Source organism: Vicia villosa, linkage group LG7, assembly GCF_029867415.1.
Source record: "Vicia villosa cultivar HV-30 ecotype Madison, WI linkage group LG7, Vvil1.0, whole genome shotgun sequence".
Taxonomy (NCBI): Eukaryota; Viridiplantae; Streptophyta; class Magnoliopsida; order Fabales; family Fabaceae; genus Vicia; species Vicia villosa.
This window is the reverse complement of record NC_081186.1, coordinates 68,489,968-68,516,613: the sequence shown is the minus strand read 5'-3', so window position 1 is coordinate 68,516,613 and position 26,646 is coordinate 68,489,968. Positions and strand designations below refer to the sequence as shown.

Sequence of the window (26,646 nt, the reverse complement as noted above, 5' to 3'; positions counted from 1 at the left end):
AAGGCTTTTCGAAACAAGTCACTATTTAGAACGTTGTCAGGATAGGGACGTTTCAACATTGAGTTCATAGCCACCTTATGATTGTACTCACCAACATGATTTTGGTCGGTGATTTTGACCGCTACAGGACTTGGTGGAAAAAGACCGACATCCTTCCATATTTCAGAATTCACATTGTAAACCTTGTTACCCATCTTATAGTTAAAAGAAGAACTCTCAAAAGACCCTTGCATACCAGTGTAGAACATTCGCACAAGATCCTCATTATACTCATTATCAATTTCTAAGAATACACCCAAATTTTGAAAATTCAGCAAATCCATAACTTCCTCTACATGGAGTCTATCCATTGTCAAGTTATAAGCAACAAACTGTTTAACTACCTTTATCTTGCTAAAGTCTACCGAGAAAGATTCAGTTAAGTCATCAGAGAGAAGAGAAAGAGGAGTTACTGGATTACTTATTTGGGATGAATCACTTCCTTTTATGAGCCTTCTCTTTGTGGGTCTTGGGGATGCCATTGATGAATGCTTGAGTGGGTGAAGGTATGGGGAATAAGGGGGTTAGGGCTTGTGCTTTACTGCTAAGGTGGAAGAGGAATGGCACAATTGGGCAAGTGATGTGTCGTTTTGTTTAAAAAAATTTGCAAACAGACGAACGATGCGTCGACCTATACAAATCATGCGTCGACGCATGAATGCCACGTTTTGAAAAAAAAATTATGTGGTGAGTCGACCCATAGAAAAGGTAGGTCGACCTAAGCCTTTTTGTTTTTAATTTTTGCATAGATTTGAACCATAAATGCATGATGCAACATATATTAATGCAATAGCATGAATCATACATATCAAAAGACATAATCAAACATATTTATCATGGAGTCACTTAGGAAGTAGAGTTTTACCATATTGATACATAAAGCGAGAGATGTTTTAAGTTGAAACGATAATACCTTTGAAGTATGGAGGAGAAATTTTGCACCCTCATAGCTCTATTTCACTTACGTTAACAACTTGATGAGATCATAGATAAAATTAAATAAAGCCAATGCAACAATCATTGTTACATTCTATCAGATATGTCGAGAACGCCAAGTTATCTACGAATGTGTATGAAAGGCTCGGTTGCTAATGGTTTCATAAAAATGTCGGCAAGTTGATTTTTAATTTCAACATGCTTGAATACAACGTCGCCTTTCTCTACATGATCTCTAAGGAAATGGTGTCTAATCTCTATATGTTTAGTGCGTGAGTGTAAAATTGGATTCTTTGTTAGATTGATAGCACTAGTGTTGCCACAAAAGATTGGAATATGATCAAGTTTCACATTAAAGTCGAGTAATTATTGTTTGAGCCACGATATTTGGGCAAAACAATTTCCGGCAGCCACATATTCCGCTTCGGCGGTTGACAAGGCAACAAACACTTGTTTCTTGCTATGCCAACTCACTAAAGAATTTGAAAAGAAGTGACATGTGCCACTAGTGCTCTTCCTATCCAACTTGCAATCGGCAAAGTCGGAGTCGGAGTAACCTATCAAGGAACAATAACTACCTTTGGAGAACCATAAACCATACTTAATGGTACCACAAAGATACCTAAGTATGCACTTAACGACTTTCAAGTGAGACTCCTTAGGACATGATTGGTATCTTGCACACATACAAACACTAAACATAATATCGTGACGACAAGCGGTAAGGTAAAGAAGGGACCCGTTCATACCTCTATACCTTTTTACATCAACCGGCTTACCATGTTCATCCCGATCAAGATTGACGGCGGTAGGCATTGGGGTGTCAATGATCTTTGATTTTGCCATGTCGAATCGCTTGATTAGCTCTTGACAATACTTGGTTTGGCTCACAAAGGTACCTTCCTTTAGTTGCTTTATTTGAAGACCAAGGAAGTAGTATAGTTCACCCATCATGCTCATTTCAAATTCTCCCTGCATAAGCTTAGAAAACTCCTTGACTAGGTTCATGTTAGTAGATCCAAAGATAATATCATCTACATAAACTTGAACCAAAATAGAGTGTTTTCCATGCTTCTTAATGAAGAGAGTTGTGTCTACCTTACCTCTCAAAAAACATTGATTGATCAAAAAATTGCTAAGCTGCTCGTACCAAGCTCTAGGAGCTTGTTTAAGACCATACAAAGTGCGCTTTATCTTGTAAACGTAATCAATGTAATCAACATTTTCAAAACCGGGAGGTTGAGATACATGTACTTCTTCATTAATGTGACCATTTAGAAAAGCACTCTTTATATCCATTTGAAATAGTTTAAAATTTTGTGAGCATGCATAAGCTATCAATAGGCGTATAGCCTCGAGTCGGGCAACCGGAGCATAGGTCTCCTCATAGTCTATCCCTTCCTCTTGACTATAACCTTGAGCAACAAGGCAAGCCTTGTTGCGAATAATTATTCCATTTTCATCTAGTTTGTTCCTAAACACCTATTTTGTGCCAATTACTCGATGGTCTCGCGGAGGAGGGACAAGGTCCCAAACCTCATTTCTCTTAAATTGGTTTAGCTCTTCTTGCATGGCTAAATACCAATGTTCATCGACTAAGGCATATTTGGAGTTTTTAGGATCAATCTGGAAGACGAAGGAATAATGAAAACAAAAGTTACTTATCTTTGACCGTGTTGTTATCCCTTTTGATATGTCTCCTAGAATATTCTCCATAGGATGGTTCTTTGAAGATTTCCATTCTATAGGTAGATCACTTTTATTATTTGGGTGATCTTCCACTTTCTTTTCTAGTGCATGATTCACTTCCTCCTCAATTTTCTCTGGTAAGAGGCAATCTTTTTCTTCAACAAGTTTAGTATCCGAATCCTTGAGTATGCTATCGGTTGAGATACCTGCACCATCAATAACACTACCTTTTTCGACTAATTTCGGACAAGACTCATCAAAAGAAACATGTATGGACTCTTCAACGATATGTAACCTTTTATTGTATACCCTATAAGCTTTACTTGATTGAGCGTATCCTAGAAAGATACCCTCATCCGCTTTTGCATCAAATTTATCAAGGTTTTTCTTTCCATTATTTAAAACAAAGCATTTGCATCCGAAAATGTGAAAATGTGAAATGTTTGGCTTTCTTCCTTTTAAGAGTTCATATGGTGTTTTGTTTAAAATGCTCGTATTAGGATCCTATTTAAAACATAGCACACCGTATTTATGGAATCGGCCCAAAAATATTTTGGAAGCCCATGTTCATTAATCATAGTTCTTCCAAGTTCTTCTAAAACACGATTTTTACGTTCCACCACTCCATATTGTTGTGGAGTTTGTGGTGTGGAGAATTTATGATTAATGCCATGATTTCCACAAAACTCTTCAAAGAGATGATTTTCAAACTCTCCCCATGATCACTTCGAATGGAGACAACGCTGGTGTTCAATTTATTTTGAAATATTTTGGCAAATTTTTTAAATGCGGATAAACTGTCACTTTTTCTTGCTAAGAAGATCGTCCAACAATGCCTAGAGAAATCATCTACTATGACAAACCCATAATAGTTCCCGCCTAGACTTTTTATTCTAGATGGTCCAAAAAGGTCCATATGAAGAAGTTTAAGGGGTCTCGTTGTGGATACAATGTTTTTCGATTTAAACGAGATCCTTGTTTGCTTCCCCATTTGACACGCATCACATAAGTGATCTTTGGAGAACTTAATTTTGGGTAGGCCAACTACTAGGTCTTTTGAAATGATTTTATTAAGCAAGTAAAAGTTAACATGAGCTAGACGTCTATGCCAAATCCATGAGTCTTCACTCATAGTGGCAAGATATTTGACCTCAGTCATTGATACCTCATTTAGAGCAAGCATGTATACATTATTAACCCTCAGGCCTTTGAACACATCATCTTTCTTATCATTGTTTCTAATTGTTCAACTTTCTTTTGAAAAAGATACCGAGTATCCTTTGTTGCACAATTGACTAATGCTAATAAGATTGTGTTTAAGGCCCTCAACTAAAAGGACGTATGAGATAGTAGTAGAAAAGGGATTACCTACACTACCTTTGTCGAGTATAGAACCCTTGTTGTTATCACCATAGGTCACAAATCCTTTCTTCTTAGCCACAAAGTCATAGAATAAAGATAAGTCACCCGTGATATGTCTTGAGCATCCGCTATCTAGGAACCATCTTCTCTCGGATGGCTCAAGATATTCCACCTACAGATTTAAACAAGGGAAATAGGTACCTAATTTTCATTGGGTCCTTGTGTATGAGTGAAACAAAGGTTTCTCTTGGGAATCCATTTGAAAACTCCTTTAGGGACCAAGAATCTCCTAAAGCGACATTTCCTAATGGTATGACCCCTTTTACAACAATATAGACAAGTTGACTTGGTATGGTCATTACATTTGCTTAATTTGTCTTTTATCACATAAGTATATCGTTGATATGGATTTACCATACTATTTTTGAAATGTGATCGATCAATAGCATATGTAATCTTAGGTTGTGAAGCCTTGTCTGATTTGGCTTTGAGAGTCTTAACCTCTTTTTGCCAAATATGGCAAGTTTCACATCCTCCCCATCCAAACCAAGAACTCTTGTCATCTTCGCCTTTGTCTTTGATACTTTCAATCATAGATTCCTTGAGAGTTTCTACTACCTTTTTGGAATCAGAAACTTTCTTCTCAAGGTATGAGAAAATCTTTTTATTTGAAGCTAAGCGCTTAAAAGCTTCCTTAGCTTCATGATGTAAAGTATCAAAGGCATGTTTTAACTCAAAATAAGACATATTATCAACATTATTATATTTCTCATGACTTACAATCTTTTTCTTCTTTTAATGTGCCATTAGACATAGGTTGACCGTTTCCTCTTCACCACTTGAGCTTTCTTTGCTAGAGAAGTCACTATCACTTTCCCAAACAATGTAAGCTCTTCTTCCTTTTGTTGAATTCTTTTGAGGTTTATTCTTTGCCTTATCTTTCTTAAACTAAGGGCAATCCGGCTTGTAATGACCCGACTTACCACAATTGTAACAAGACCCTTTAGGTTTAGTTTTCTTACTCTCATCTTGCTTGTTAGGCTTTGCTTGACGTCTATAGTTGACGAGATTGTTGTCCGAATGCTTGATTTCATTCTTCTGAAGATACCTATTATACTTTCTCACGAACAATCCCATATCTTCATCTGGAATATCATCTTCGTCACTAGATTCACTACCACACGCATCTTTGGTGGATGACTTTGAACTTGAAGCCTTTAAGGCAATAGACTTCTTTTCGGTGTCCTTTGACTTCTCTTTTTTTCTTTCTTTTCGTGCTTGTTTAGATTAATGAGATCTTGTTTATGTTCTTCAAGATTTCCAAATAGAGCCGTAAGATCTAAAATAGTAAGATTGTTGGCTTCTTTGATTGCCGTGACTTTAGGTTGTCATTCCTTACTAAGACATCTCAAAACTTTATTAGTAGCAACAACATTAGGAGTAATATGTCCTAAAGTGTGTAAACGTTTGATAATATGAGAAAATCTCTTTTGCATTTCTGCAATGGTTTCACCTTGCTTCATGTGAAAGAGATCAAACTCTTGCGTCAAAGTATTGATTCTAGCTAGCTTAACATCATTTGTTCCTTCATGGGCGACTTGTAAAGCATCCCACATTGCCTTAGCAGTTTTGCAATGTGATACGTAAAAATACTCATCAACCCTTAAGGAAGCTATAATCATGTTTCTAGCTTTCCAATCATACGCATAATTCTTTTCATCTTTTTCATTCCATTATGCTTCCGGTTTAAGTCTGGTAACACCAGCATCGTTGGTTATGGTAATAGCCATAGGACCATCGACAATGACTTTCTAGATTTTTCTATCAACGGAGTTGATATGAATACGCAATTACGCATACAGTCTTTCCAATAACTATAGTTTTCTCTGGTGAAAATAGGCGCTTTATTATATGCCCCTTTTTGACCGTTCTCCATCTTCTAAAACGTTATATGCGAAACACTAGATAAACCGGCGCTCGTGATACCACTTGTTAGACGATAAGGTAGGTCTAGAAGGGGTGAATAGACCACCGTTTCCAAATTTTACAGAAAAATTGTGTTTAAAAACTTTGTTGCCCCGGAAATAAACAAATCGTCTAGAACGATCAAGCTATTGGATGCCGGATATGCGTGAATAAAACCAGATGAAAAATTAATGAAACAAACTTGTGCACTTCGACATAATTACCAGTCTGTTAATCTACACACAATATGTAATTACTCATAATCAACTGTTTAACAAAAAACTTAGCAAAAGTTGTGTTTGGAATTTTATCAAACACTTGGTGAGCGCTTTTCACCAAGTTTCAACTTTTGATCAAATATGAATTTTACCGCAAACAAATATGAAAAGATAAAGCGAAAAACAATAAAGAATGCAGTATTTGTTTAGGAAGATCCCCTTGTCGTCCTCACGTAGGGTACGTCTGCCCCTAACTCCAAATGGAATTAGGATAATATGTATTATATGCAAATTGTTTTAACAAGAGAAGAGTTTACCAATCACCAACTACAATAGTGCAGTAAAATTGAATCTAAACACTTCTCTTCCCTTGATTCAAGTAAAACCAAGTGATTGTCGACAATCCCGATGAATCTCGACCCCGATCCTTCCTTCCCTATTCTCTAGTTGTTGCTAGCTTGTTGAGCGAATCACGAATCCCTCAAACCCTTAAGCACAGTCGGATACTTGTGAAGCGAAGCAATCGTCAAAAACCCCCAAATCACACTTGATCTTGGAGGACAAAACCCTAAGATTTTATTCAAGAAAAACCCACAATCTCTTAACTCGAACAAGAACGGAATCTACCGTCGAACGTTATCAACACACGCTCCTCACCTTGATTGACAAAAATTGTTATGTGTAGTTGTCAATTGATGAGTGAGAGGTTGAAGATGATAAGAGCCTTGTTTATATCTTTCACTTTTCTTGTTGTTATGAAAAAACTACAATGATTTCCTTTTATTCCAAGAACAGCAACAGCAAAAGAAACAACAGAATTTTTGAGTTTCGTAGCGACAGGTCGATCTGAAGAATGAGAGACTCGACCTATTCAAACCCGTGGTTCCACCAGCTTGCCAAAATCGTATGCATGCGTCGACATATGCTTCATGTGCGTCGACCTATTAATTTCATGAGTCCACCCAAGGGTCGACCTGTTCAAACCCGAGATCTCCTCAATTGTCCATGCGTCGACCTAAACAGGGCCGTGCGTCGATGCATGTTGTCCCAACAAGCATTCCAGAATGAGTCGACCTGAGGGTCGACCTGATCAAACCCTAGATTTTCCCAAAATTCCATGCATCGACCTGAGGTTCTTGTAGGTCGACCTGAAGACCTCAAAAGGCTAGAAGACTGAGTCTTTCACTGTGTGAGTCGACTCACACCCTGCGTAGGTCGACCTGTGAGTCCGGAACCTTCAAATTTCCTGGCTTTGAGTATATTGAAGCTTCCTATTTTGCATGGTTGACTTGAGACACATCCAATCTTTAATAGCAAGTTTTGACATCACTTAAAACACACCTTGCACTCACAATATTGTCCATGTAACCAAATTACTAGATCGTAAAATAATATGTTCAAATTTTTAATTTTTTTTACAAATAATATTCAAATTTTTTATTTTTTTTTACAAATAATTTGATCAAACTTTTTACATTCATTTAGTTTGAAGTTCAAAAACGATTGATACTTGTAGTTTATTCTCAAATTTGAATACATTTAAGTGCTAATTTTAAAAGACATGTTGGTTATGGTTAAGTTGATATCTAACTTGTTTGCCATTGTAATTTATATGGTTGTTTCTTTCCTTTTTTGTTTTCATTGTGAGAAATCGATATAAAGAGGCTTACATTTTAGTTATGATATCTAACTTGGTTATGGTTATGTGATATCTAACTTGTCGTTGTAATTTTGATTTTGTTTTATAGCGATAACATCTCCGACATCGGTTAATCTTGATGATGATGAAGACTTTGCAAGTTAAAAGAGTTTCATAACACCCTAGTTTAATTTTAGTTGCTTTTGGTTTAAGAAATGGTTCGATTAAATTTTGGTTTAAGAAATAGTTCGGTTGAATTTTGGATTAAGAAAAGTTGTATTTAGATACTAGGATTGACTTTTTCGAGCTTATCTACTGATATAAGTTTTGTGACACTGTTTGAGAGTCTTTATCAAAATAATTTATGACATTTTTTATAAGTTTTTTTAACTTATTTTTATAAGTTCATCAAGATAGCTTATGAGAACAACTTATAACACATATAAAAACCATTTAAATTTATTTTATTTTTGCTATAAAAATGGCTTATACAAGCTTATTCATAAGTGCTTATTTTTAAAAGCACTTGTGCTATAAGCTGTAAATAAGCTATTTATCCAAACACCCCTAAATATTATAAAAGTTGATTAATTTGTGATTTTTTAAATGAGTTTGCAATTTTGAATTAATTTGAATTTTGATTGTGAATGTGATAAAAAATTGATTTTTTAAGTTTAAAATTTTATGTAAATTAGTATATTAAAAAGTTTATAAAAAATGCTAAAAATAAATTTAAATATGTTTTTTATTAAAAAAAATTCAAAATCAAGTATAACGGTTCGCTTCCTTAATAAATGGTTCAGTTTGGAAAAATTATCTTCTAATGGTTTGTTACGGTTCGGAATCTCGAACTGTTATACTAAACCAAAACTTTTGGTTTATTTCGGATCTAAAAATTAAAACGGTTCAGTATAGTTCGGATGACCTTATATAATGGTTCGATTCGATTCGGTTCGATTTTTTGACAGAATTGTACCATGAACAGCCCTAATGGCAGTCTTGCTGATTTTTAAGAGAGATGGTTATGTTTGTTTCTCAGCTGTGAAGCCTCCAATTAAAATAAAATTTTGGAACATTCATTCCATGGACCATATGAAGAGGTCGTTGATGCGCTGGTTAGACGGGAAGTACGAAGCTGGTGAAAGCATCAGACGAATTCAGAGGCAAATAACGAGGACGTCAATTATCACGGAAAAAATTGAACGTTGGTGGGATGAAATCAAGAACGACACTGATGCCATGGTCATGATGCACGACCAAATGCCATTATTTTGATGGTTGTGATATCGTGAAAACGTAGTTGTATTAATGTAGTTAAATTTGGTCTGTGTTTGTTCTTAAGCGTTGTTTGTGTTGTTGTTGTTAAGCGTTGTTTGTATTATTGTTATTTAAGCGTTGTTTGTGTTTGTTTAGTTGTGATACCAACATGGTTCACGAATAAATAAAGTTTAGTTGATTTCACAAAAGATAGTACAAATATATGACATACAATTATTGGTTGGTGGAGGTTGCTCCACGATTAGGAAATGTATTATTGTAATTTTCAGTAATCCTCATTTGCCATCACTGGAAATGTATTGTTGTAAACTCCGAGCAAGGTGTCGGTCTTGTAAATGGGAGATAACAGTGCTAAGTGATAAGTGTCAATTTGTAGTTATTTTTGTATATAGTTTTGCGGCACTTATCGTTTCTCCTTCCTCGAGTTGTGTGTGAATGCATAGAATTTTGTTATATTTGTACATATTACGTATTCTTTGAGTTTTCGATTCACTTATGTACCGTTTGATAGTTTTTCATTCATTTTGTAGGTATTATTTCATAATTGGAGCATCGAGTAATAAGAGCCAAAGGCTAAGCTTTAAGAATGCAATGTTTAGCAATTCATCAAAGAATAAGGTTCAAAATAAGGATGATAAAAATCATCAATTTGGTTTTCATTTAGTCATTGTTAGATAAAGCATTGACTAAGCTTTCCAACTCTTCAAACCGGGCGTAAATTTGAGTTGCGGTTCTCAATTTATGGCCGAAATAAGTTTTCAAGTTGAAGTAAAGTTTGCTTAGCGAGCTCTGGTATCACTAAAGCGAGATCAGCTGAGAAGAAATAGGTTAAAAGGACCAAAATACTCATTTTTTAAGTTATGTTTTGGAGTATTTGTTCCCACTATCTTCTCTCTGGATTTTCATTTACTTTTAACATATTTCAATATCTGAGTGAAACGTTATAATTTATAGGCTAGAATTTATGATGGTCTAGGTAATAAGGATTTTGACTTGGAAGAAAAAATAAATCAAATTATATAATTGTCCTTTATTGTGTACGTTTGATTAATTTAAAGTTTTAAGTAAAATAAAATTATTTTGTTAATAACTTTTACATAGTAATAGTGGCAAATTACTTTAACTATGTTCAATGTATTTTCCGCATTTTCCTTTAGTATATTTATTATATACGATGAACATACATCCATTTAAATTAATCTTTTTATCTTCAATTTTATTTAAGTGAATATATATAACTACAAAAGTATTAAAATTTATCTAAAAGAGAGAATCCCGTACTAAAATAATAATAATATTACCATCTCTATGGTTTACCATTCATGTATTTTTCTATATGTATATTTATTTTATTCCTAATCTTATCAATTTACTATTTTCAAAATTATGGTGAAAATTATGTATTCACCTTATCAGAAGTTTTTCTTGTTACTAGATAATAGTTCTTCTTTTTAAGAAATTGTAAATTTAAATAAAATATTTAAACTTAGTACATAATAATAAGGAATAACATTATTTTTAATTTAATAAAATTATTTAATAATTCATCCTCAATACAAATACTAAAATATAAAAACAATTATAATTATTATGAATTAAAAAACATATTTACACAAAAAGCTTACAAAAATATATTTTTATATTAAATTGAAAGTATTTTTAAAAAAAAAAAATTAAACCATTAATATTAGAAATAAGTCATCCTCATTTAATGGATTCTTCTTGATCCATAGGGATTCATAAGCACTTTAATTATCTTCGAGGTGGATTACTCTGAAGTTGTTATAGTAATGCTAAAAACTGTCTACGTAGTTTATTATCGTAAAATTTAGAAAACAATTTCTAGTCTTCTATATAATAATAATTTGGTTAGTTGTAGGATCAACAAGATTGATGCTAGAACATATGTGCCTAAGTTTCTAAAATTTGTTGTAAATTATGTTTAAAGGTGGAGATTTCAATATGAGAACAAATTCTTCAAAGTAATGTAGAAATTGTTTGTATTAATGAAGAGGAATGTAGAAAGGAATTCAACAAAAGAGTAAAGTGTATTGAATAACTTAATGTAATTTACTTTGCGTTGAATAAAAGAAAATAGTGTTTCATACGTACATTTCAGTCAGTGATTCTTTTTCTCAACACACTAGATACTTTGGGTAATATTAGTTTGTAAACAATTGAACACACATAATCCTGATGCTAGAACCCTTATTTATACTAAATCAAAATAACTGTCTCAAACGGTCTTTTCTTCAAAACTTAAGTTATTTCCTATCTGCATTTATCCTGTCTTCAATTTGCTTGCACGTGTCTTTCACCAATAGATAACGCCAAAAAATAGTTATTACAGTGCTTCAAATTTATATGATTTGATTCTCCTTTATTGAATAGCAACTAAAAACCTCATTTCCAACTACAAACAACCTTTTGTTGAGTAAGTTATGTTCTACTATAGATTTTTCAGAGTCAATTGTTTTACTAATTTTAATTATAGTTGTCTTAATGTGTTATTTTGTTGTTCACATATTATGGATGGGTCATGGGTAAACCAATGATAGTTCCTTGGCAAAAAAACATATTTTCGAAGCATACTGTCTAACAATGAATATTTCCTAAAAGGGGGTGCAAAATTGTTAAATTTGATCTCACCTGATAGTTTATTTTTTATCATAATATCTGACGTTTTTATTTTGACACCTTAGCACCACCCTCGAGAAATGTTTCATACTAGACTATGCTTAAAAACACATTTCTTTGCAAAGGAACTATCATTTGTTTTTGCCTCCACATTTTATGAATAACACCAAAATAAATTTATACAACTATAATATGAATCGACAAAACACGTGATTTTGAAAATTCAAGATTACAACATAACCTACTCAACAAAAGGTTGTCAATGGTCGGTTGTTGCACTTTAACTCAATATATATTCAATGAATGATAAAAGGATGTATTTTTTTAAAAAAAAAATCTAAGTCAGGACATTTATTTATAGAAAAAGTCGTTTAATAAAAATTAGATACAAATATCTTAAAATAAAAATACTTAACGTATCATCATTTTAGCACCTCAACCTCAATTCACTACATGAAAGAACGGATTAAATGTTTGTCTTATGTATCCTAATACTTAAAAAAAAAAAAAAAACTTGCATGCAAATAATAATTAAACAAATTAATATCAATAAGTCATATTAGATGGATTAAACTTTAATATAAGATGGAGTAAAAGCAAAATACCAATTTTGTCTTTTAATTTAAAAACATCATAACTACAATATCTAACACTTGACCAGCTCAAAAAAAAAAAAAAATTCCCTACAAGTTTTGGTACAATATATGTTGTCCAAACTCGTTTCAATTTATCATTAAATGCATTGAGACCAAATAATGATTTAACATGCAAATATATATATTAGTGTTTATTATTAATTGTGCATTATAAAAAATACAAAAAATATATAATTTTTTTAAAACAAATATGTGTTGAATAGAAAAATGTATTATTATTGATTTTAATTTGACAAACAAAACACCCAGACTAAAAAGTATTTACAATGTCAATTGATTGAAAAAAATAAAATTAGTTAATACCATGAATCGTTCAATAAATTAAGATAATTCAAAATTGTAAGATTGTCTATAATGATATATTTCGCTAAAACCAGTAGACAGTAGTCTATATTTTATTTTATTTTATTTTTTGAGATTTCTTGTGTAATTTAAGTTATCCTAGTTGACCTTGAAATTTCAAAATATTTTCCATCCAATCAATTTTTTATATCGTAAAAACAAGGACGATTAGAAAGAACAAAGATATGTTTATATTTGTTCATTTACATAATTACGTAAAATAGTAAAAAAATATATATAAATTTTATAAAATTAAGGAGATTAAGAAAAGTTTACCAATTAGATCTTCATATCTTGATAAAGATGGTTGATGTCTTTTGGTTCACAAACACACTCTCACCCTACAATAATACATGACTGAAAACAAATGTTTTGTTGGTCGTATATAATAAAATTTACTTTTGTAGTTATATTAAAATTACCAAAAGTGTTAAAATTTATCTAAAAGAGAAAGAATTCTATATTAAAATAATAATAATAATATTACCATCTCTATGGTTTACCATTCATGTATTTTTCCATATGTATATTTATTTTATTCCCTAATCTTATTTACAATGTCAATTGATTGAAAAATAAATAAAATTAGTTGATACCATGAATCATTCAATAAATTAAGATAATTTGTAATACCCAATACATAATTTACTAGTATATTATGCATGAAACAAATAAATACCATGTGATTTACGTCTACTTGGAAACACAACCTCTTCCGTGACGAGTTAGCGCAGTGACTTCCTGAGTGGTGTCACTATCCCGTCAATCATATAAACGTAGGTGATTAACCAAATGAGAAAATGTCTACATGACACTACAAGCCCGCCGGGCGAAAGCCTACTAGAGGTGAGTTAATCTGAAGTGATGTAGCCTACATGGCATCACAACCTCATCATACCAAGCACGTAAATGTTTTAACCATTGGAGGAAACGCCATTATCAAGACCCTCTTAGCACATCACAATGATAGCTCAAGTGAGTACAACATACTGATAATGTTAATGTGTTAACGGCAAGTGGGACACGCCTTTTAAGACCCTCACAAGCATATCTCTACGGTATGAGTCGGTTGGTCACACACACAGGGCAAACCCATTGATCACACTACCCGAGTCGTATGTGATTTACACTTAGTAGTTAGGTATGCTTTGATTCAAGCATACATCAACCATGCCATACGCAATAGCACACATCCAAACGTTCAACACGAACGAACGGAGAAAAATAATCAATCCAACGATAGCGTCATCAAAATTATTATTACATGGCATTTAAGTCAAGCACATAGACAATGATAGCATAATTTAATCGTGTAATAACATCACATAGATTATCTCAATAGTTACACAAACCAACGATGCTTCCGATTACCGATACGTAACGATACTACACTCGGGGGAAATATCATACATGCAAGAGTAGCATAAAAGTTATCATATAATATCAGTTGGTCATCATTTATCACATTAGGCACACACATAACTAAGACATGAACAATCGATCACCATATAGTTCATTCTTTCCATATTCCACACGTAGCATGCATATAAGGTTCACAACATGTTTTACCATGGTCCCTAAATAATTTACATAAAATAATTCCATTAATCCACTACTAATTAGATCATTGGAATAGCTTTCTAACGCATCTGACGGAAGCTAATTACGAGTTATGGAACTCCAGTTATGTTATTTTCAGTTCTACATTTTTTTTTCAACGAAGTCTCAGAAAATCGATTTCCATAATAGTGGTAATCGATTTCCTGCAAACAGAATGTCCATAAACCCAATTTTTTGCTAGAAATCGATTTCCATCATAGGGGTACTCGATTTCCACTGAACTCAAACTGAAAAACACCTATTTCTGCATAAAATCAGTCTCACAAGTGTTCTGACTCCAATGTCATTCTAAAATCAAGTAAATCCAGTTAACATAAGAGAATAATTTGAACACATACATTGTAGCAACATGCAATATCATCATAGACCATATTCCATCAATTAATCAGACATGCAACAACAGAAATTCAAACACCGACACATTGTAGACATTATCTCACTTCCCATTTCAACATCCAATCAATTCTCATTCCTAACCATGTTCTATCTAATGGAACTCATATTGGGTTTAATGGAGGTTTGAAGGATGTTTATGCTGCAATCAAGCTCTTCTCTTGATCAAAGTTTCACTTCTAACAAGATCAAACCCGTAGCCCCATTTCACACATTTTCAGCAAGAATCGGCAAACTTCAAACTTGTTTTTCTCCTACATCAAAACATCCCGATCATGAAATTTATATGCAAAATGAAGGGAATTTCGTGTAGATTTCAAAACTATAATAATTTCTTAAATCGGAGTTACGAGTAAAAATTTATGACTTGATTTGTGTGAGCTGCTCCAAGAATACAAAAATGGAAGTATGAACATGATGAACTTGAATCTCCCTCTCTCTCTCTCTCTCTCTCTCTCTCTCTCTCTCTCTCTCTCTCTCTGCTTCTACTAAAAAATATGATTTGGAATGGTATTGTCTCTACCAAGCAAGCCTTAAGTCCATGCAGTTAATGATCAATGACCATTTTGCCCTCCAACTAAGTGGTTTTACTAGTTTGCCACTATGTTAGTTTCTAACCACTTCCCTTCCATTTCAACCAATTTCATTAATTCTTTTTAAGACTTCTAGTATTTATATAATCATGCTTAGATCAATATGGGATATTACATTCTCCCCCCTTAAATAGAATCCGCCCTCGATTCCTTACTATCACAATGAAAACAAGCTTCTGGCGTCTTCTTTCAACGAGGGGATGAAATGTCATTTACATTCCTCCTTTGGATAAACCTTACGACTCTGCCTGAATGTTGTTCCATCCAAGGAAACACAATCCGCCAATACTCTTGTGTTCTACTGTTCGTGATTGGAAACCATAATCCTCACGCAACACATTCTTCAGATATTTCGTCTTAACATACCTGGGAAAAGATCCTTCCAAGGTCCTAGGCATCCACTGCTCTGCACTGGATTTTCATAACTTTGGAAACCCTAGCTATCCACTTTTGTTGGATATCCGTTGTTCAATCTTTATTGTGCTCACTCTTGCTCAACATATGTTACTGATTTCCTTAGCTCCTTGAATTATTTCCAATTCAAGAATTCATGCTACAATGTTCCTTTCTACAATGACACTTCATAATAATCCCCACACGAGTCTATATTAGTTTCATAATAATCCCCAAATGCTTAGGATGGCTTACTCTAAGTTTACCTTTACTTATGCAACTAAGGCCTCTTACTACGATCCTTCCTTCAGTCTTAGATGTAATAATCGTCATCGCAAGCCACAAAGGTTTAAAATTCTGCAACTATAGCCTTGGTATCCAACAACTTCACACAAAGTTCCGCCGACGAAGAGTGAACTGTAACGCCCAGAAATTCAATTATTCGCTTAATCTAGATGTTCGGAGTGTTTAGTGAAGTTTTCGTATTTTGAGACGATTTAGTCGGTAATAGTTCGGGATAGCGGATCGATATTTAATCAAGTGTTTTGATATTTTCAGTATTAGAAATATTATTGGAATAATATTTGAAGTTTTGGGAATTTTCTGAGTAATTAAGATTAGACCTGAAATATGATATATTTGTCGAATTTGGATTGTCGGTATTATTTTAAGAAGCGTATTTGAATTTATTAAGTTAAAAGTCGGATTTTAGTCGGACGGTCGAAGAATAATATTATTTACAAGTCGGAATTTATTATATTGTTGGAATATTAATAAAAGTGATATTTTGATTCAATTGGAGTTATTTATCTTATTGGGTCTAAATTGGTTTGTGGAGTATAATAAAAAAGAGTTGTTATATGCTAAGTCCAATTGGAATAATAAAATTAGGGTTTTAGAGATATGAAGTGTAGTGTTGTCATTTGGAGAAAACAAAGTTTGAAGAGAAGGAGGCAAGCCAAGAGGAACAAGCTTGGAGATGCAATTGGAGACCCTTTGAGTTGCTTCATTTGAAAAGGTAAGGGTGGGGTTCTCTTCCTATAATGGGGCTCATGAACAATTGTATGTGGGCAATTGGGTGTGTAGATTTATTGCATTTACTTGTGTTAATTGTTGTTGGAGATTAGAGATTTAGGTTGTTGATTTGCTGTGCTGAATTTGTTGATTATTGTTGTTTGATGTTGTCGTGATTACTTGTTTCTGTAAATTGAAAACCTTGGAGTCCTGTGTTTATCTACCAGTTCTGTTTGTTGCTATTGCGTTAATGCTGATGTTGTTTGTGTGCTGTACGCTATTTCTTGCTGTTCCTGTTTTCCATCCTACTTGCCACTTTTACATAAGATACTTTATATATAATGATTTAGAAATAGGTTGCAATTTAGAACTAAAGACTCACATACATATATTAATTGATTAACATAGGTAATGGTACATGTTAGGTACTTAGATATGTATATATACATTATGGTAATTTATAATGAAAATGAAACATATCTGAGATGAAACAAAATTGAAAACAATAGGACATGATTAATGAATGTAAAGCAGTCTCGTTTGATCGAAATAACCGAATTAAGCGGTATAATTAGTTGTCCGGAATTTGATGAAAATTTACGTGGTAGTTAAGTTTAATTAGTATATTAACGTGGTGGTGTTCTTTTGTCAAAATTGTGATATTAATCGGTCAATTAAATTAATAGTTGAATTAATTTTTTTAATAAGCCTATTTAATTGGAATAAACTTGAACTTAGATTAACTATTCGGTTTATCGGTAAATTACGATATCTTGAGAATTTAACCGAACGAATCGAATAATCGGTAAAGGATAGAATTGTATCCGAATCAACCGGTTGAGTTGTGTTTTTGGTGACTTGGAAGTGTAACCCGAAGACTCATAAATTCGTGAATATTAAGAATATAACCGAAAATTAGATAATCGGTAGCGACGCGGAATTTGCACAATTAATTGAAGTATGATTTGTGATTAATTTTGGTTAGTTAATAGTGGATTAGTGAGTTAATTAGAAGACTAATTTATAGAGGATTATGAGACTAATTTGAATTGACTAAATAAGTCGAATTGTTGTGATATACCGAAGCATGACGTTGTTGTTTTGATACTTAACATGATATCTAATTTAGTTAAATATTAATTGGAAGTTGATTCGGTTTACTTGATAAATTAGCATGTTGAGATTACTCTACGAACCGACCGAAAATTGTGATTTCGGTTTGAATGCCTTTGTTGCGAATAATGTTGTGATTGCCAATATGTTTATTAATGTGCATCATATGTGATTAGCCTTATGGCATGAACCCTAGCGAGTTGTCGTTAGTTTAGTTGATTATGACGATAGTTGTGATAGTCCTGATGAAGTGTGTATTTGTGATGACGTGCCGAACATGATGATAATTGTGATGATCTTGTTTATATGAGAAGTTGTATAATTGCGATGATGTGTCGAAACATGACGATGTTTGTGATGATTGATAATATGTGATGTTGTATATATTTATGATGATAATTTTGTGACTAAGTGAAGATGAATGATTAATTGTGACATTGAATTACCTCTAATAATTGGTAATTATAAATGACGTGGGCGTATGCCTAGTGATGATGTGTGATCGTGATGAGTATCTTGTGTATGTCTTGTTTGTCGAGTCACATTTCATATGCATACTCTGTGACGGCCTGGATTGGCAAATTAGTGACGAAGGCTTATGCCTTATGCCTCAGATTCGGGCAATTGGTGATGGGGGCTGAAGCTCCGATTGGTATCACATGCATATACATGAGTCATGTCCCATGTGTCTTATGTGATTCATAGTTGTGACGTTTTGTGACTATATCGTGATTGTATATTGTGACTTGTTAAATGATGGAAGTATGTGAAGATGTGAATTGATGATTTTGTGAATAGTATGATGAAATCGATGTTTGTGAATGCAATTAACAGAATATGTCTGGTGTGACTTATATGTGATATTTTGTGATTAGCCGTATATGTGATGTTTTGTAATTAAATGTATATGTGATGTTTTGTGACTAGATGAGTGACTTATATGTTGTGATGTTTTGAAACTAAAATTGTGATTTATACTCGTGATATATCATGATTTGACTTGCAAGTAAATGACTGATATGTTTATATATAATTGATGCGAATGTGAAGTAGTGTGACTTATGATGCGATGAGAAGTGTGTGAGATTTGTGGGTTAGTGAAAGTATGAAGTGTACGGCAATATTAATACTGGTGATGTGATAACTATATATGTCTGAATCCTAATATACAATTTATCATACGCTCACTTATATGATTTATTTGATATCTCACCCTTTTCTCTTGTTCGCCGTTGCCTTTATATTGGTAACGTGTAGGTGTTCGGGTATGAAGATTTAGTAGCTGTTTATTGAGTCAGTTGTCGCTCTGATACGTAGCACTCGGGGGAATGATTTATGTTGTTTACTGTAAGACCCGTAAAAGTACATTAGTGTGAATTAGAATTCGAGAATATTAAATAGCATTATGCTATTTTATTTTATCGATTATTTTATATAATTGTCTATAAATAACACAGAGTTATTGAGACCACGCCGAAGTGCTACCAAAACTCGATTAATATTAGCACCATGCTCTTGTAGTTTTAATTATCCATAAAAAAATATTTTTATTTTGTCAAAATTTAAATAGGAGTTTTACACATTGACCGATTGAAGCAATTCGACACCGTGTGAAAAATTAGCGGGCAAAATATTTCGAGTTTCAACTTGTACCAGACTATTTTATTAATCTATGTTGCACGTAGACCGTGTTGGTAATCTCGTTTTATTTATTTATTCGACGACAATTACGGTCATAAACTTACCTTTCAGAGCCTGTTTAACCGGATATTTTTATTTGTGATTTTGATCATTTTCAGTCTATTTTATTAAACTTCATTCCGCGTAGATCATTTTTATATATTTATTTTTATCTTTCGATCAAATGCGCGTTCGACTGGTATTGATTCCGGGTCTTTTCTAGGTGTATATTTCGGTTAAAACATCCATTCCAATTCTTCTTGCATTCGTTGACCAGTTAAAGTATACAAGTAAATGGATAAATATAACTTTCAAATGGTAACTAAAAATATCTAGATATTTTTAGAATATATTATTATTTTATTATATTATCATATATTAATAAATAATAATAATTATTATTATTATTTCTATATATACACACATGTGGAGCAGTTAAAAACATAAGCCCAGTTTTCTATCTTCTTTCAATTTCACGTCCCCTTCTTCTCTTTCTGCAAAATAGAAACCGCTCATCCTCTCTTTCCGCCGCCCCTTTCCTTGCCGTTTCCGACCACCACCAGCCCAAAGAGAAAAATTAATACCACCACTGTTATCCTCTCTTTTTCCTCTTCTATATAGTGTAATCTAATTTTAGATCGGAAGAATTTTGAAATTTAACATCCCCACCTTCTCTCTTATTTTCCGGCCTCCATGGACTCTCTATGAGAAAAATAAACTTATAAATATCTTCCTCTCAACAATATCTACAAAACCCACAAATAAAATTCATGATCGGACAACCTTTTCCGAAAAACCACTGTACCAAAAATCGCACCACCGTACCGGAAATCGTAACATGTTCTACCGCCGCCGTTGTGTGTTTGAGGGTGGGTTTCTCAACCTTGACATTTTATTATTTCCATTGAAATTAAATAATATAAGTTTAAATTATTATCAGAAAAATTGAGATTATATGTCTATCTATGTTTTAGTTTCTTATTAGAAGAAAAAAAAAAAACTAAATTATAAATTATTTCTAATCACTTTAGAATAAAACAGAATAAGGGATATTCTTATATATTACTAAATTTTGGATTCTACTTATTAATTGTGATTTTGAAAATTTAAAATTAATATATGATTTTAAAGAAAATAATGAATAAGAATCTGTTTATATGAAAATTTAATTTTGATATCACAATTTAATATAAACGATCTACAGATTTGCTTTGTTTAAGGATTCAAAAGTGAATGTGGTGTTTCAAATTAAATTCATTGTAAATCATATTTCTTAACTTTTATTGACAGTTTTAGAATTTTATTAATTCTAATGGCCATTCAAATTTTAATTTATTTGCTAATATTAATGGTGGGTTGAAAAATAATTCAATAGTTATTCTAGCAATTTAAAATAATTTAAGAAGTGTGTATTCTCTTTTTAAACGTTAACATTCCATTATATATTCTGAAAGTTTTAATTACCATGAATCCCATTATGTGAATCTGTTTTGGTTAGCAGTATCAAATTACTGGAGATTGAACTATTGGTTGTATATCAACTATTATCCGCTATCAAAAAAACTATTATCCCAAAAATCAAATAAAAGAATATATTTATGGTTTTATTCTATTCTAAATAAAGGTTAATTTTATTTTGGAATATGTTTTAAAAAGAGAGTCATGATGTCTAAAGATTTTAAGAACGAAACAGCTTATTATTTTAAATATAAAAAATACTATTCTTATTTTATTATTTTTTATGATATTGGATTTCATAATTTGAACTAAATATTTAGTGATTGATAAAAATTATTGATTTTAACTTCAATCTCAAACTGTATGTTTATATTATAATAAATAAAAAAAAACCTTATAAACAAAAATCAATCAATACTATTCTTTTGTATATTTAACAATGACTTGAGTATAATGATTTATTTTTAATAATTTTAATCAACTATAATCAAAATATTTAACAGAATGTGTTGCTTAAAATAATAAATAAATTTAAACTTGTGAGTTAGAAATTTCTTTGAATTAGAATTTTATTATTCTTTTTAAGAAAAATCATCTTCTATTTGAAAAGGCATATATTTAACATAAAATGTTTAGGTTAGTAAATCAATAATAAAATATACATTTAATTAATTAGGTATGTAGCCAAGACAAAACCTGATTGTGAATGTAGTTGGATTTATATTAATTTAATTAAGTTGTGTATTTTAAAAAAAGGTTGAAAGTGTGAACCAGACATGAGACTTTGTCGAGAGACAGGTTGTGCTCGCATAACGTAAGTTGAACGTGTGGAAAGCTTCCTAAGGTTAGGGCGCTCTCTAACTATCTCATGTAGACCGGAAATGCCAAATACTTGAATGCATGTGTAATTGCTTTTGATATGAAATTGTGAGTTGTTTGCTTGATTGTGTGATGCTACTTGTGTGCCCAGTTAGGGATGTGTGTTTGTATTATGATGCTAAATTTGTGAATGTGTTTTCATATGATTTTGGATAAATATATGAATTGATTATTGAGAAATAATGATGTTGCATCTGTATATATATGTGATATGTGTATGCCAGGTGGGCTATTTGAGATGGATCAATTATGACCATGAAATACCTAAGTTGTGATACATATATATACTCATGCATTTCATAGTTACGTGGCTACCGGAGAGGAGTCACGAGGTGCACACCGGAGAGGTGGCACGGGGTGCGTGTCTGAGAGGGAACCACCTTATCCCGAAGTGGATCATTGAGTCTGATTGATGGGTAGATACCTATCACCTTAGTGGTGCTAAATCTTGAAGCGATACCACGACCCTTTGCGAAGGGATTGATATTCCGGAATCATGCATGTGAGGAACCCGGTTAGGGCGATCACACTCATATAGAGTCTGCATTGGTAGGATATTCGTGCATTTGATATTACACTAGTTTGAATTGATATGTTGTTGATTATATGTTGCTATGTATTGCATATCTCGTATAGCGTATTCTTGGTTTATATGTTGTATTTAGATGGTGACCCTCTACGTTATCCATGATCTGGTGCTGGACGCCCAGGTTCTTTTTAGATTGTGAGATTCGCTGTTATCGCGGTGACTAGGAGTCATATCAGGAGGACGACCAGTCCAGTGTTGATAAGCGGGAGGCTTGAAGTTGTTTGTGGGTCGTCGTTACCCAACCATCTTCAGTTAGAGTCCAGTGATCAGCTTAGGAGTTATTGTTGAAGTCTTGTTTACTCTTCCTTACTATTTCTTTTATGTAACTTGTATTATGGTAAACTCTGTTTATTTATTTATTAAAATAAATATTGTCATTATATCCTTTTAGACAGTATGTTTGATTTGTGTTCTTAAACCTTTCATTTAGAAAACAATTTATAAAAGAAGGCTTGTATTCTAATCATTCTCTTACAAAAACTTTACTCTGATTTATTTTAAAAATGATCGCAAATGTTTTTATTTCAAAGACTTTGTTGTTTTAAAAAGAGAAAAAAATTTACACTCCCGCTGTTAAAAATCGGGGTGTTACATTTACCATGTTGTTGTTTATTGTTTTATCTTAGCTGAATAATATGTTATTGACTCCAAGATTGAGAATTATGACTCCGCTGTTTTAATGAAAGAAGTTATTTTGTTTTAAAAAGTATTATGTGTCTGAGTACTTGTTCATTGATTAAAGGTAGTGCTATGTATCCGCTAAATGAGATTAAGTGATTTTTTTTGAAATGAATATGTGACGCCTCATTCGTTTGTTGAGAAATTTTGAAACTCCGATTCTTGCATATAACTGTCAGGTAGAAATGGGGTGTTACATGAACTCTAACAGTTAACCTGCAACCATTATTTAAATGTTCATGCACGCTCATAAATGCACCATACATAACCACACAGAGTCTACGTCAAATGAAATCCTTCAGTTGTCTTTAGCATTCCATTCATCACGATACTCGGTCTAATCCCTGATAATCACAAGACGAACAAATAGGCCATGAATATATCTGATTACATGTCAACCACAGAATCTCTTCTAACTTGGTTCATCCCTAGTACCTCTCTGGATTATGGTGGATCCTTGAGAGGCTGAGATGACTGAAACATTTCTTCCACGAGGTTCTCTTAGGAAGGTAACTCCATTCCCACACAAAATTCTACGAGTAGTCTGCCCCCACATACTACAGCTCATCTGATTCTTCCTTTACCCGTTGCGCTACTCTGGTTGCAACCAATCAAATATGTCTTGAAATCCTCTGAGTCATGATGCATCCACAAACCACTTAGTTTCATTACTTTACTAAGCTTTACTCAATCCTTTAATAACAACAGTTCTTTTCTCAGAATTTCGTGCAATTAAGATATGCACTACAGTCCGGAACACACTCAACCAAGACTTCTTATCGAGTCGGAGAAAATTCCAAAAATCAAGTCACTAATGATTCCATCAATCTTGGTTAGGTCCATTGAACACAATTTGGTCACATGCTTCAGTTCCAGAATGTCTACAACCAAATGCTCACTGAATAGGCTACATACTTCCACGTCATACTGCAACTTACGATAACCTCGTCAGTTTTTCATAGATTCTTCCCAACCATACGGCTTCATCCTTTTTGGTATGATCACACCTATAATAACTCATGTGACTTAACTATTATAACAATCCACTCACATTCACACTTCATTCATAGAGTCACCTTTTGCTCTATTCGTTCAGAATTTGACACTGACCTGACTTCCTCGGTTGCATTCCTTCAATGCAACATTTCTAACGGCTATAGTGTAGATAAAATGCAAGGAATCTCACTTTGCACCTTGAACATCTCTCTTATAGACTCTCAGCACTTCCAAAACCGATGTGTCTTTGCTTTACCAAGATAGACATTCCTTCACTTGAGTGTCTACAGATACTCTTCTAGATACATCTTACATCGAGTTATCTCAAGACATGTTCACCTATTCTATCACTGGTCGCCAATGTTAAAGAATAGTCATGCAATGTGCTAGCCAAAATATAAGGGTCACGCATCACTCCCTCTCTAGACCTCACGCACAATTGCTTACTTAACACTTCACGAAACAAGAAATGTACATAAGATATAATATGCCATTTACTCGCACGGTCACGATCACTCAGAGTCTTCATAAGCGTAGTATCAAAACTTGATCCATTCAACCATTGCCTGCTTAGATAGTCCTCTATTATCGAGCGTGACAAATGGATCATTATCACACTTACCTTGGTCTGAGTCAGTGTACAATACATATAAAGTGTTTGAGAAGCTTTAATATACATAATTGCAAAAAATAATTCACTCACATATCACTTGGCGCGTGTTTGTAAAAAGCATAGTCCCTATCAATAGAAGAATAAAGATATCACCTTAATTAGATTGCATATGCATCTACAACTTGATCTATCATATATTATATTTTGTGTATTCGACCAAATATATCATATACTTTGAGCACAAAGAGAAGGTACCAATTTAATCCTTGGAATATTCATTGAGTTGATATCAAGGATATCCTTAAGTGATTGAGAAGAACTAAGGATTTATTCTTGGTATATAAAGGTCGGGAAGAGATTTATGTAATATGTTACGCTAATACTAGCTTTTAGGGCTGGAAATGAGTCGAGTCGAGTCGAACTCGCCTCAGCTCAGTTCGACTCGTTAAGAATTGGCCGAGTTCGAGTTCGAGTCCGAGTTCATCATGAACTTTTTTTTCAGCTCAGTTCGACTCGTTAAGAATTGGCCGAGTTTGAGTTCGAGTTCGAGCTCATCACGGACTTTTTTCCAGCTCAAACTCGACTTGTTAGAAGTTCAAGAATATCTCGGTTTAACTCGTTAGGTTTATCTTGTTAGATTCAACTCACTTATCTCACGGACTTAAAAGTAATTTTTTTAAAGTCTATATATATATATATATACATATATATATATATATATTTGACATTTAAAATTAATATTTTTTAAAATAAAAAAATATAGAAATAAAATAAAATTTATAAGATTGAAATGTATACGATGTTGATTCTATTTATATAATTTTTTTAGAAATAATTTGCTCTCTTGAGAATATAAATTATCAATTAAAACATTAGATTAAAAAAAAGTTTGGGTTAAGATTTGGAGAAAATATTTAAACTTATTCTTAAAGACAATATAATTCATCTCATATATAATCGAGTTGACTCATGAACCTAACGAGTCGAACTATGTATAGTTCAAGTTCGGCTCAATTGGTTAACGAACTTAGTTTTTTGCTCATATTCGGCTCATTTGGTTCATGAACCAAGTTCAACGATTTAATTGTCGAACCGAGTTCCGAACTATTTTCGAGTTGGTTTGGTTCATTGCCAGCCCTACTAGCTTTAAAAAAGATTGAGATTACTTCAGATTGCAATATAGTTACATGTTTTGTCTAAATGGTGGAGTTGTAAGTTGGAATAGTTAAATGCAATAAACGATCATTGATTCTACCATAGAGGTTGGGTATATTGCTCCTTCAAACACATCAAAAAAGGTTGTTTGGATCAAGATGTTTGTCATTAAAATTAGTATATTTGAGTGGGTCCCACTGGTCTCTCTTTTGATTTTAAAAAATGATGTCATTTCACAAGTTAAAAAACTTAGATCTCACTAGTGATCCAAACACATATTTAAGGGTTATCACCTCATTCGAGAGAAGGATTTAAAGAAATGTAGAGTACCAATAATTGACAATGTTGACAACCCAACAACTTTTTTGTTGATATGTTTGAAGAAGAAATATACCCAACCTCTATGGTAAAATCAAGATGTTCATTAGTGAAATTGGTATAGTTGAGTGGATTCCATTGATCTCTATTTTTATTTTAAAAAATGATGTCATTTCACAGGTTAAAGAATCTTAGCCGTTATCACCTAATTCAAGAGAGGAATTTAAAGAAATCTAGAGTACCAATAATTGACAACACTGTTAGCCCACTCATGAAGCCCCTTACTCAACAAAAACATAACGATCACATTAGATATGTGAGTATTAGTTCTAGCGCTAGTGAAAAATTGTTGGTCTAAGCCCTAGAGCATAATGATTTTAAGCCTAGACTTAG

The 26,646-nt window shown here is 32.9% G+C and overlaps 1 long non-coding RNA gene across 1 annotated transcript; it reads left to right on the top strand.

Annotated features, from left to right (window-relative positions):
- The first annotated feature begins 20,025 nt into the window (after window positions 1–20,025).
- LOC131620690 (uncharacterized) lies at window positions 20,026–22,883 on the top strand. The gene is made up of 3 exons (XR_009289251.1): window positions 20,026–20,436; window positions 21,782–21,869; window positions 22,615–22,883. It is a non-coding gene; the product is annotated as an uncharacterized LOC131620690 (long non-coding RNA).
- Window positions 22,884–26,646: the final 3,763 nt, after the last annotated feature.